General features: G+C 42.6%; 1 long non-coding RNA gene across 2 annotated transcripts in view; it reads left to right on the plus strand.

The window, feature by feature from the left end:
- LOC109451576 (uncharacterized) overlaps positions 1–12822 on the plus strand; it is a 420408-nt gene that overhangs the window by 275900 nt on the left and 131686 nt on the right. For both annotated transcript variants that reach the window (XR_012491871.1, XR_012491872.1), the window contains one exon: positions 10650–10762. This is a non-coding gene — a long non-coding RNA (uncharacterized LOC109451576). The remainder of the gene's footprint in view (positions 1–10649; positions 10763–12822) is intronic.

Raw genomic sequence — 12822 nt, forward strand, 5'->3', positions numbered from 1 at the left:
TCAGCTCTAAAAATGGAAGTGGTGGCCATGCAAAAGTTCTGATTCCCATCTGCACAGTGAAATCTCTAGAGTTTGACTGGATTACCCAAACTGTCAATTTCTTGGCCTGGAACTCATTCATAGCAGGTTAGGCTGATCGGCCTCCCTATGCTGTAGAGAAGCTCATGCCTCTCATTGATCTGGCCATGGCCCATTGCAGGGGTTTTAGGAAGGCCCACTGGTCAGAAGTAGGAAGATGTCCAAAATCAATTCTGTAAAAGCTAACTTGCTGAATGATCAATTTGTTGAGCGACAATTTTATGAAAACCACTTTGCGAAATGACCAAGACTCACAATGAACGTTCACTCACTTGTTTTCTTTTTTCCCCAACAGTTCATGGTGGCTACTGTATTTTAATTGGATACGCCAACTTTAATGGCTTTTCAATAGTATAAATAATTTTCTGTTAACTGGCTTTAATTTTACTACTTAAAGAATACTATGCAAGGAATGCTCAACTTATCTCACTGGTGAACACAAAATTACTAAGAATGTCAATAAATTTAAAAAAGCATTAATTGGATAAAACATTATAATGGCTACTTTAGAAGTTATACAACCAGGAAAACTAAAATAATATATGAACTGGTAGTTTGAAAGACATGACTGTTCTAGTGAGAGTTAAAGAATTTATGGACCTTGGATTATTTTTTAAAAGGAAATAGACATTCATTAAATTATGACATAGTGAAGCATGTGCTTTGATAAATTTATGGGTAATCACTAACAGAATGTACTTTATAACCTCTAAACCATTAGAGCAGAAAAAAGGAGAATAAAAAAAACCTTGATCAATTCAATAGAAGACAGGAAAAATGTAAATAAGAAGCATTGAAAAGGCAGGGTAAAGAGGAAGTACAAAATAAAAGCGTAATAGAATACATATAATTTTATCATTAATTACAATACTTGAAAAATGTGCCAGACTTGCTGGTTAAAAGACAGATTGTAAAGATTGAATTTAAAAAAATATGTAATTGTATGCGTCTTTACAAAAAAACACTTCTGAGATGTAAGATTTTTTTCAGCCACTGCTATTTCTGGTGATATTTCGTAACTTGTATTTCTCTATAATTGTACCGTCTCCTAAATCTCAGTCTCAAAGATTCTACTCTCTGACCTCCTCTTGTTCCCGACTTCAAGAATTCTTTGACCTCATGGTCCATTTTCCACTCTATGTCCTTGCCTCCCGTTTTACCTTAGTTAGACCTTATCGTTAATTTCCACCATTGCGCCTTGCATATCCCCTGGCTCTCCCTCTGCTGACTCTTTCTCATAGACACTGGCCAAAATTCCAGCAGCTTCTTTCTTTCCATATCTCACAAGATGTCCTTGACTTTTTTTTTTTTTTTTCACTGACAGCTTGGAAGCACCTCTGACCTACTGTATTTGTATCCATATCTTTTACCTGCACCGCTCTTTCGTTCAATGAACAGCGTGTGCTCCTCTTTTTTGTTGGGGCCCTAGACCCCACTGTCTCTTGCCTATTCAAGCACTTTGCTTTTGCAGTTTCCCGCTTTCTTTCCTGCATCATCAATTTCCTTTCTTTACTGCATCGTTCCCTTCAGCAGATACGCTGAAATGTCTCAGATCTAACAGTTCCTCTCCCCCACCCGACATGTCCCTTTAAGTACCATCTGATTTGTCTTTTCTCACTAATAGCAAAACCCCTTTAAAAGATATGCCTATACATTCTGTCCTTACTTCTGTTTTCTTTTACTTAAATTATCTCTCTCTCTGGAAAACCCACTAAGACGCTCATGCAGATAAGAAATGTCCATCTTGCCAAATCCAACTATACATTTTCGTTTCACTTATTGCTTGACATATTATGGGATTCTATGCAGCGGGTTACATCCTCCCTCAGAGACCCCAAGCTCTCCTGTTTGTTCTCCAGCCTCACCACGCATGTTTTCTTTGTCTCCTCTTTAGCCTCTAACGTTGATGTGCCCTGAGATTCACTCCTCAGTAAAGGACGATATCTTACAAGAATATGTTCAAGATCTTAAGTTAGGGCAACACTTCTTAAATAGAACTCAAGCAGTATTAGTTATGAAGAGAAAGACTGATAAATCAACCTGCATTAAAAGTAGGCACGTCTGTTCATTGAAAGACCCTATTAAAGGAGAGTGGGAGGGTACGTGCCACACATAAAACCAACAAAGGGCTTGCTCTTGAATATAAAAATGCCTTTTATAAAGCAACAGAAAACATACAGACAGCCCAATAGGAAAATGAGTGGGGACCACAGAAACTTTACAAAAAAGAGGATGACCAAATGGCTAAGAAACATGCCCAAAGTTCTGACCCCCATTAATCATTACATCGAGAGACCACATTACACCCACCAAAATGACTAAAAGACAAAAAGGAAAAAAGAAACTTGACAATACCCAATATTGGCGAGGATATGGAAAAACGGGATCTCTCATACAGTCCTGGAACGAGCATGCACCGACAGAAGCCCTTTCGAAAATTGTTTGGCAGAGTCTAAGACCCAGCGATTGACTCCTAGGAATATTCCCAACAGAAACATATACACAAGAATAACCAAAAATCATGCCCCAAAAGGTTCATAACCCTGTTTATGATACTTTCCCAAATGGAAACAACCCAAATATTGACCAATAGAAAAATGGATAAAAATTTCAGGTATTTTCATATAATAGGTGTGATAACCTGGATAGGATGATAGTGATGGAGAGGCAAACAGTTGTACTTAGCAGGCCTGGTAGGTAGAGTTGACTGGACATGGTGGCGAATCAGCGTGGTATAAGTGTAAGACCAGAGTCATAGATAACGGCTAGATTTGGGCTCGGGCAAAGATTATTTCTCACTATTCCTGTTATCCCCATCAACGCTCACCGAAAACTGCAGTCCTTCACCTTGTTCCGACTGGTTTTCTTATTATCCCTTTTTCCACGTAGCAGCCCGGAATGGTGTTTTAGAAACACACATTAGATTACCTTACCCCATGCTTAATACTGTCCCATGACTTCTCATGTACGTAAAATAATGTGCAGAGTCTCCTGTGCCCCTCGGTGCGTGGCCTGCCCCGTCTAGCCCTCTGACACTACCGTCTACCCACTGTTCCTCTGGGTGAGTATGCTGTAGGCACACTTGCTTCTTTTTGTTCTTTGAAAACATTTACTTCTGCTTAAGAATCTTGCCCTTTGCCTTGTCATTAAAATCTCCGCTCAAAAGATCATCCGCCGAATAGGTCTTTCCTGGCCATTCTTTTCCCACATCTGAGGTTCTCTCCTTCCATGATCCTACTACATCACTCTCTTGTTTTCTTCATTGTTCTCATTACTCTTTGAATTGTATTCATTTAATCATTACTGACTGTCTCCTCCACTACAAGATAATTTCCCAAGAGTAGGGAGCTGTGGTGGTGAATGTATCTTTGTTGAAGAAATGAATACATGGAAAATCCGGCAATCTAAAGAGAGGCTTGAGTAGCCTACTGGAAAAAAACATGTATGCCCTCATTTTCCAGGAGCAGTGTAACTGTACCACTGAAAATGAAGACCCCCCAAACCTCCAGAACTCTCTGCCTTAGCGTATGCATACAGCCCCTTTCCACTTTGCTAAGCACAAAGCAGGCAGTTAGATGGGTTCCCTCGTACTTACTTTGTTCACCAGAAGAGCGAGTAGGATATAGCCCGAAGCAACTTGCTGGGTGCTGCTGGCCTGAGATAATGGCCTTTTTATAGCAGGTTCATCCAGGGAGGGCCTGTCCTTTGTAGGCTGCTCTGATTCATTCCTAACCAAACCCAGATCCACCCACATCTCCACCTCTATTTCTCTACAGACAAGTGTTTACCTCCAACTTCCTCACGTACTCATCTATGTTTGCTTGACCAAGTTCCAAATTTAGGTGGACGTGAACCCCATAAAGTGGAGATTTCATGGAAGGTCTCCTTTGGGTATTACCATAGGTTCCTGTGTGCAGATTCATACTTTCTACTTTTCTTTTTTTTTGTGTGTGGAAACCCCACATTGACTTTGGAGCTACTTGAAAATATCTACTGATAAATACACTTTTTTTATCCGTGGCTCTAGAGGGGTAGAATATACGTTTATGAGAAATTGAAGCCCAGTTGAATGGTGGGAAGACATGATAAGCACCTACCTGCATGTCCCTTTTTACCTGTGAATTCCACATCTGGATGCTGAGAGAACTTGTCGTGAGATAGTCATCTAGAAATTATGATGCATGGCGAGATGATAGGCAAATTTAATTTTGCCTTTGCAAAAGAGCAAGAAATGAGCCCTTGAGTTAGAAGCGGTGATCACTAGCATGAGTGCACTCGGTACGAATCGTTAGTGTAATTTTACCTTGTTTTCAAGGACAATACACTGGGGTATCAGAGACGTGTTGCCCGTACTCTTCCTGTGGGTTAAAGCGTGGATATTCTCATTTGTTCTTGTAAATATACAGGGGACTCCTATCCTAGCCCTCTCTCTTGGTTTCCAGACTGTTGTGTTGAACCCTACATTTCTGTGTGGATGTGTCTTAGCTACCTCAGTCCTGAGCTCATTATTGCTCCCTAATAACCAAATGTACCGTCTTCCAGAGGCCACATATTGGTCGATTCCATCCCCAACCACTGACTTTCTCAAGCTCCACAAAGCCATGTTTCACTTCTGCCTGTCCTTTACTGCTCACGTTCATGCCACATCATGTCAGTGCCACCGAGCCTTATATTCCTTCTGTGTGGGCCTGTTCTCTCTCTGCAGTGCTGCAGTTTTAGTTCTGGACCTCACCATCTTCCAATTGGGTATTTGCAAAAAGTGTCATAAGTAGCCCCTCTACTACCATGTTTCCCCAAAAATAAGACCTAACTGGAAAATAAGCCCTAGCATGATTTTTCACAATGACATCCCCTGCACATAAGCCCTAGTATGTCTTTTGGAGCAAAAATTAATATAAGACCCGGTCTTATTTTTGGGGAAACACGGTAGCAGTCTGCCTGAATGATCTTCTAATATCATCCTGCCATTCCCTCCACTGGCTTCTCCTTGCCTGTAGAATTCCAAACTCCTTGTTTGACATACAAGCCCCTTCCCAATAGGCATGGATCAATATCTTTCCAGGTACCTGTCACACCACTTTTATTTTATGGAACAGTCACTCTAGACTGAATCTTTAAGGATCCACCATTGTTCAGTCTACCTGTTGTCCTGACTACCAGGAGAGTCCCTTAACCTTAGCTTCTCTTCACCTTTTAAGACCCTTGCCCTTTTAAGAATCATCACCTTCTTCACACAGCCATCTTTATAATAATGATATCTGCAGGTGGATCGCTGTCTCCTCACATCCTCTGTGTTTATCTGTCTTTAGCACTCGTGAGGTTTTAATTATTTATTTATGTGTCCGCACCTCCCCCCATCTCAGTTGTATTTCTTCTCACCCTGGTATTGACTGGGTCTGAAGCATCGTTGGGCCCTATAACAGTTCCTGGGACATGATCAAGTAAGAAACGGTGTTGGGGGGTAGCCAATTGTGTTTAGAGCTGATGAAATCAAAATATACTTGAGCTTTAAATGTTGTGTTTCATGCCCTCATTTCGAATCTTATTAGACCAGGAATTCTGTCTTTTGTGGAGCGTTAGGTAACATCCGCAAAACACATTTCTTCATTTTCTCCTCTTTTCTGCTTGGGTGTAATTTTCTTTGTGTGCCAGTGGTTATTGTGTTTTTGTCTTGCTCTTGCCATGCTGCAATAATAATAATTGTGTGTATTGCATGCCCATATGTGCCAAGAATGGCCTAAGATTTTGTACGTATTGCTTCTAATGCTCAAAACAATGGCATGAGGTCATCATTATTAGGCCTATTTTCGAGATGAGGGAACTGATAAGGAATAGGGTGCCCAAGGTTACCCAGCGAGCAAGTTACAGAACCCGGATCCTTCCCAGGTCTTCTGACTCCAACGCCTACATTGTTTCCATGTCGCACTGGAGGTGAACGCTGCTCCCTTTTTCTTGTTAGCTTTATTTCTATTTTTACTGTTTAAAACAGTGGTTTCTCTCAAAGTGCCCCAAATCCTGGGTATTCTCTGTGGGTATCATTGCAGGGGCAGCAGAAGACTAGACCTTGGACTGTGAGTGTCTGAGAAAGGTGGGGTCCCGGGAGCGGCAAGGATGGGGCCAGTCTGGGATATGACCTTTTGGTGGCCAGAAGACCAGATCGATTCATGTCAGTATGGAGGGCAGTCTCTAGTCGTCTGTTCCAGGACTCTTTTCTTGGCCACGTTATGATCATTCTAGCCTATCAATAACTTGGATGCAAATGTCGACAAATGGCAGATATTTTTAGGACAGACTGAGGATTCAAGAAGATTTCAGCTTGTCACACCAATAGCTCAAGTCTGAACAAAGGAATCTCACAGAAACAAAAGTAAAATTCTGGCTTTGCTAAATTAAACATCATAAAGACCCGGTAGAGGTCACGCATAAAAGAAGGGCATGGTCTCAATCGCAGTGTGATGTAGTAGCTGAAAAGATAATCTATTTTAGGCTGCATCAAAAGACGTACATTCGCTGGACAAAATGAGTGGCAGTGTCCTTCCCTCGGCATTTGTCATGTGGTTTCTGCAGCTGTTTGTTCACATGTGGGGCTCCCTTTTCAGTAGGGATATATGGACAGTTGTTATGTGTTCTGAGCAGGATGGTTAGGTAGATGGGTGGTAAGGGGAACGGGTGAGAAGCAGATGGAGGGGATGAATGCCTGTCTTCAGTTATCTCTGTGGCTACTATATGGAAGGAGGGTTGTGTCAGAAACTGAGACAATGGGTAGAAACTGTAGGGAAGCACATTTTGGCTTTGTACAAGGAAGAACTTTTTCATCTCAGAATTGTCTGAACATGAAAAGAATGATCTTTGGAGCTAGTGCATTCTCTGTCCCCGTGCAGAGAATCCTGAACTGGAGGAGGTGTCGGCAGGGCATTAGTCTAGCCCCCTCACATTGTCGTTGAAGACGATTAGGTCTAATGTTGCATGAGGATTAAATCAGCATTGGAGTCCAGGCCTCCAACTCAGGACTTTTCACTCCAACTTGCTCTTTGCCTCACACCAGGTTGCATCATGTATTGGGAGGTGAGCATGAAAGGGAACTATTTTGGAAGGGAGTTAAGTGGAGCAATATTGGGTGGGTGTCTGATAAATCCCTGTTTCAACTTGAGAGTTGTGATTCTATAATGCGGGTACATTTCTTGCCTGGCTTCACTGAGCTCCGCTCAGCTGGCTATTTGATCCATGCAGATTGGTAACTGGAGGTGTGACAGGACCACCACGACCACTTTAGGCATAAACAGAAGTATCGCCCTTGGGCTTTCATGCCCCAGTTCCTGCCATCAGAGCTGACCCCCCTTGCGCTTTGGACCTTCAGAGTCTCAAGGAATGTTTTGACTTAAGCCTTTAAAATGAATGTTTATTGAATAGTGAACTCTGAGATGTAAAGCATCTTCTCTGACCTCCCAGAGAACCTGTCTTTAAGTTCATTGTTACCAGACAATGAAATGGTTTCAGGTGTGTTTCAGGTGTCCGCAGTTACATATTGAGGCCACCAGGATTTGTCAAGGGGTGAAGAAACTCCTTCAAAGTCACTAGTTATTGACAAATCACAAATTATAGGATTTCAAGTACCATCAAATATTTGTTCCTCTTTTTTCCCCTCCAATGGGCTGGAAAGTCATTATGTTGCCATTTGGCCTCTGAGCTGCTGGGTCACGTTGTCCCAGTTTAAGGGAACAGCCCTTTGAGATGTGTGACTGAGGCTGTAGGAGTGAAGGGGAGTTGGAATTTGTGGTTAAACGATTTCCTAAAGGAGTTGTAGTCATCTCCTGGGAGGTGCTGTTTTGGGGTTGAAATTTTCCAGGTTGAATATTTTCTTGGATTCCTTAGCATAGTTGGAGCTGATGTTTCTGCTTAGTCACACACTGCTGGAGCAGATCTGGCAAGAAACCATCTCAGGAGCTCGTATTTGTCAGGACGGTGGTGAAGGAGAGTAATGTTGATCCTAAGAAAAATTTTCAAGTTGCCTGTAGTGACCTCAGATTCTGCTTTCTTTAGCCTCTTCTCTCTCTCTCTCTCTCTCTCTCTCTGTCTCTCTCTCCCCCCCCCCTCTCTGTGTGAGTGTAACACATCATTTCAGTTTGTGCAGATGCAAACATGACTGGACACACACACACACACACACACACACACACACACAATGAGAATTTGTGTAAGAGAGAAACAACAGAGTAAACAACCATCAAAGACAAGTTTTTTGAATAGTGAAGACACATTTTCAAGGAAGCCCTTGTATTGGTAAGATGTTATTTTCCTAAAAATCATGGTGGTTTATTGAACCCCTCAATACACTGCAGATACCGCCAGATTTATTCTAATGCGTGAAGGGTGTTAGGTCTATGTAGTAACTGTGTTATATGAAAGTTTTCTCTAACAATTAGAGACAAAAGCAACAGCAGAAAAAAATAATAGAAGGAGTAAGAGAAAAGCAACTGATCACCCCTGAAGGTATGGAAAAAGCCTTCACGACTTAACTTTTGAATGGTTATGAACAGAGAGATTGGCGATCTTTCAAGTGGACATATTAGCAATGAATAGTATCCGCAGTAAGAGATGGACCAGTCACCATTCCGTGTCCTGTAGGAACAGAGAGCTTTGGTGACAGAGTGGAGCAGCTTTAGGAGACTGGAAGAAAAGAATCCAGGAGCAAGCCAGGTCAAAGAGACTGCAGCCTTCTGAGCAGACGACCAATGTCATCATTCAGACATGGCCTGGAACCAGCAGTAATGACAGGAGAGTGTGGAAGGTGGGGGGTTAGAACTTGGAATAGCTTCTCCTCCTCTCTCTTACCTGCTCCCTTTGTGTAGAGGGACACTGTAGACAGAGAGATAGTGGAGAATGTATTCTGGGGGGACATTTCCTGCAGGTATCTTTCAGATTAAGAGGTAGGTCAGGGTATTAAAAGATGACTGAATCATTCATTCATTCAACAAACATTAGTTGCCCACTGACTGCTCACCAGTCACCATGGTTGTCACAGGGCTGTCAGTGGAGAGGACAGGCCCTCAGGAGTTCATAATCTAATGAAGAAAGCAGACATGTGAACAGCGTGATGTGTGTTATAATAAAGGTATTCGTAATCTATTCTGGGACAGCAGCTGAGGAAGCAACTCATTGCCTTGTATTTAAAAAATGTCCCCCCAGCTTCATTGAGGAATAGTCCACAAATATAATTGTGTATATTTAAAGTGCACAGTGTGACGACGTGATAGACGTATACTTTGTGGAACGATTGCCAGTATTAAAATTATCAATCACCTCACAGTTAACTCTTTTCTGTCTTCATTGTGGTGGGAACACTTAACATGTACTCCAGCAACTTTCAAGTGACAATACTGGAGTATTAGTGATAGTTACCATGCCTCATTAGACCTCAGAATGTATTCTTTTTTGAACTGAAAACTTGTACCCTTTGACCTCCCTCTCCCCATCCCCCCACTCCTCAGCTCCTGGAAGCCACCGTTCTATTCTGTTTCGGTGAAATCAACATTTTTATTTTATATCCCACATGTAAGTGATACCATATATTTGCCCTTCCCTGGCTGACTTATTTCACTTAGAATACTGGCCTCCAGGTTCATCTGTGTTGTCACAAATGGCAGGAGTCCCTTCTTTTTAGGAGTGAATAATATTCCATTTTATAAATATATCTTGCGATTTCTTTATCAATTCATCCATCAAAGGGCATTCGGTTGTTCCGTATCTTGCCTATTGTGAATAATGCTGCAATGAACACAGGAATAGAGATACCTCCTTGAGATACTGATTTCATTTTCTTAGATATCCGCATATACCCCAGAGTGGGATTGCTGGATTATATGGTCGGTCTATTTTTAACTATTTGAGGAGCCCCTATACTGTTTTCTATAGTGGCTGCACCAGTTTACATTCCTACCAACAGCATACAAAGTTCCCTTAGATCCACATCCTCACCAACGTATATTATCTCTTGTCTTTTTGACAACGGCCATCCTAACATGTCACCACTCAGACATGGTCTGAAATGTCCCCCCAGAATACATTCTCCACTATCTCTCTGTCTACAGTGTCCCTCTACACAAAGGGAGTAGGTAAGAGAGAGGCGTAGAAGCTATTCCAAGTTCTAACCCCCCACCTTCCACACTCTCCTGTCATTACTGCCTGTTCCAGGCCATGTCTGAATGATGACGTTCAGGTGTGAGGTGGTATCTCATTGGGGTTGCACTATGCATTTACCTGATGGTCTGTGATGCTGGGCGTCTTTACATGAACCGGTTGGCCATTCGTATGTTTGTATGTCTTCTTTGGAAAATGTCTATTCCGATCCTTGGCCCATTTTCAGTTGGATTATTTGCTTTTCCTTTTGTTATTGAGTTGTATGTGTTCTTTATGTGTTTTTGATATTAACCCCTTATCAGATATATGACTTGCATATATTTTCTCCCATTCTGTAGGTTACCTTTTCAGTTTATTGATTGTTTCCTTTGCTGCACAGAAGCTGTTCCATTTGGTGTAGTCCCACTTGTTCATTGTAATTCATTCTCTTTTAGAGAGGTCAAAGGAGGTGACAGCTGAGCTGAGCCTTAAAGAACACACTTACGGGGCTGTGTGGAAAGACCAGGAGACGGACCTGAAGCCTGATGGAGAGGACGTGAAAGCCATGGTAAGCGATGTGGGTATTTTCTTACTTGCATTGTTTGGCGCCTGGAGAGTTGTTAATAGAAAAGCAATAGCATCCGATTTCATTTAAATAACTCTACTAAAGATATGGTTGGTGAATTGCATTTGATATGGGCAAAGAAGCAGGTGATTTGGGAAAAAGAGGGGCGAGCATGAGGATTCAGAGGGAATCCTGGCAGTGGTGATGAAGGGAAGAGACGTTTCCAAAGTAGAGCTTGATGATACTTTACGTGGAGGCTGAGGGAGGGTGAAGAACAAGAGTGTCAGCAAGCAGCTTAGGGAGGGCCAAGCTCAATAAAGTAGGGTGTGACAGGTGGACGGCCAAAACGATGGAGAAGCCGGAAATGGAGATGAGATGTATAGGGGCGGGGAACTGCTGTCAGCAATCTCGCTTAGTGGGTGGCAGGATCTTCGTGTCATCTTTCAGGCCAGAATCTTAACTTGGGAAGGAGGAAAGGTTGAAACCCCAAGAAGCGTTCCTAACATGCCACACACAGACACGAGGAAGCAGGCAGAGACCTTGTTATCCTGACTGAGGGGACAGAGCCAGCGCAGCAGCACAGGTGACCTGATGCTGATTCCTGAGCTTCAGGCAACTTCCACCCTTAAATGCTTCCTGCTGATGGTCAAGACTCATTCTGGGTGGTGGGGAGCGCCCGAAGACCCCTCTGCCTGCTCTGCACCCACTTTTCATGGACTTAGACTTCAGTCTCCCCTCACAGGTCTTCTGGTTACTGACCCATCGTAACTCACCACCTACGCCCTGTAGGTCAGGCACATGTTTGATTGATAATTGCCATGATTACTGTTGTAGCCCAGCTCCAGGCTTCGGCAACACCTAGGTATAATGAGGGGAGGGCCAACATAGCGTACAGGGCTTTGCTGTGTGGCCAGAAGGGCTGCTTAGTTGAGTAGTCTGGGAACTGATGGGTTCAGAAGGTCAACACCAGAACCCCTCTGGAGTTAAAGCAGCATATTAGTGACACTTCCTGCTCATAGATCAAGTTCAAAACCATCCTTCTGGCTCTAACCCACCATAGACCCAGAAGACTCCCTGTGACCCAAGGCTCCAACATCCCTAAGTGGTGACGGCGTGAGTCTCAGGATGTTCGTTTTGTTGACCTCACAGCTGTGCTCACCAGTGGTGACCTTGTCGAGATAGAGTCCACTCCTGCCCACCCCACTTACTCATTTTATGGTTCATTTATGAGTCATGAAGTACGACCCAATTTTTTTCATTTCTCAGGGCATTCATGTGGAGAGAGTTATCTTGTTTTAGGAGATCCAGGCATGTCGGGGGCAAAGTGCTCGTGAACTGGATTGGACAACTTATCACGGCAACCAAAGGGCTGATTTCCAAAGCAGTGTGTTCGTCTGGCACCCACGTCTTTTGTCTTTGCTTTTTTCCGCTCGACCTCTCTGCTCTTCTATGGCCATCCTTGAGAAATTGAGGTAGTCATGTGCTCAGTATTTGTTTGATCGCTTTAACTCATATTTTCCTGCTTCTATCTCGTTAACTTACTGTGGAATTTTTCCAGCCAGGCCCTAAGTTACTCTTGCCAAGTGTCCTCTGGCAGCATTTCACATGTCTGTATGATGAAAACAATTCATAGAAAATCATTTGCAGTTCTTTTTACAGAATGGATTCAATAATCCTCAACAAATCTTTTCATTTTCTCCATGAAATGTATCATTATATGGACTTATTAGTTGAGCTGCATGAAATGATTGAAATAGCTGTGGTCACAATAGTGGTTCCTTAGTTGGTGCAAAGATCACAAAATTGTGGTACAGTGTGGAGAGCTCGGGCACAGAAATGTCACAGGCTCCCCTTTGACTGCTGGCTCCTCTAATTATCAGCTCTGTGACTTTGAACAAATTTCATAACCTGCCTGAGTCTGTTTCCTTCCCTAAACTAAGGGTAATGATATATACTTTGCATGGTTATAAAGTGCTTTGAATGAATTACATGTCAATGGTTTGGTACCTTTTCTGTCATCACAGCAGGTTTTCAATATATGATAATTATTCATGTTGTGTAAG

This window comes from Rhinolophus sinicus, linkage group LG14, assembly GCF_036562045.2.
Source record: "Rhinolophus sinicus isolate RSC01 linkage group LG14, ASM3656204v1, whole genome shotgun sequence".
Lineage (NCBI taxonomy): Eukaryota > Metazoa > Chordata > Mammalia > Chiroptera > Rhinolophidae > Rhinolophus > Rhinolophus sinicus.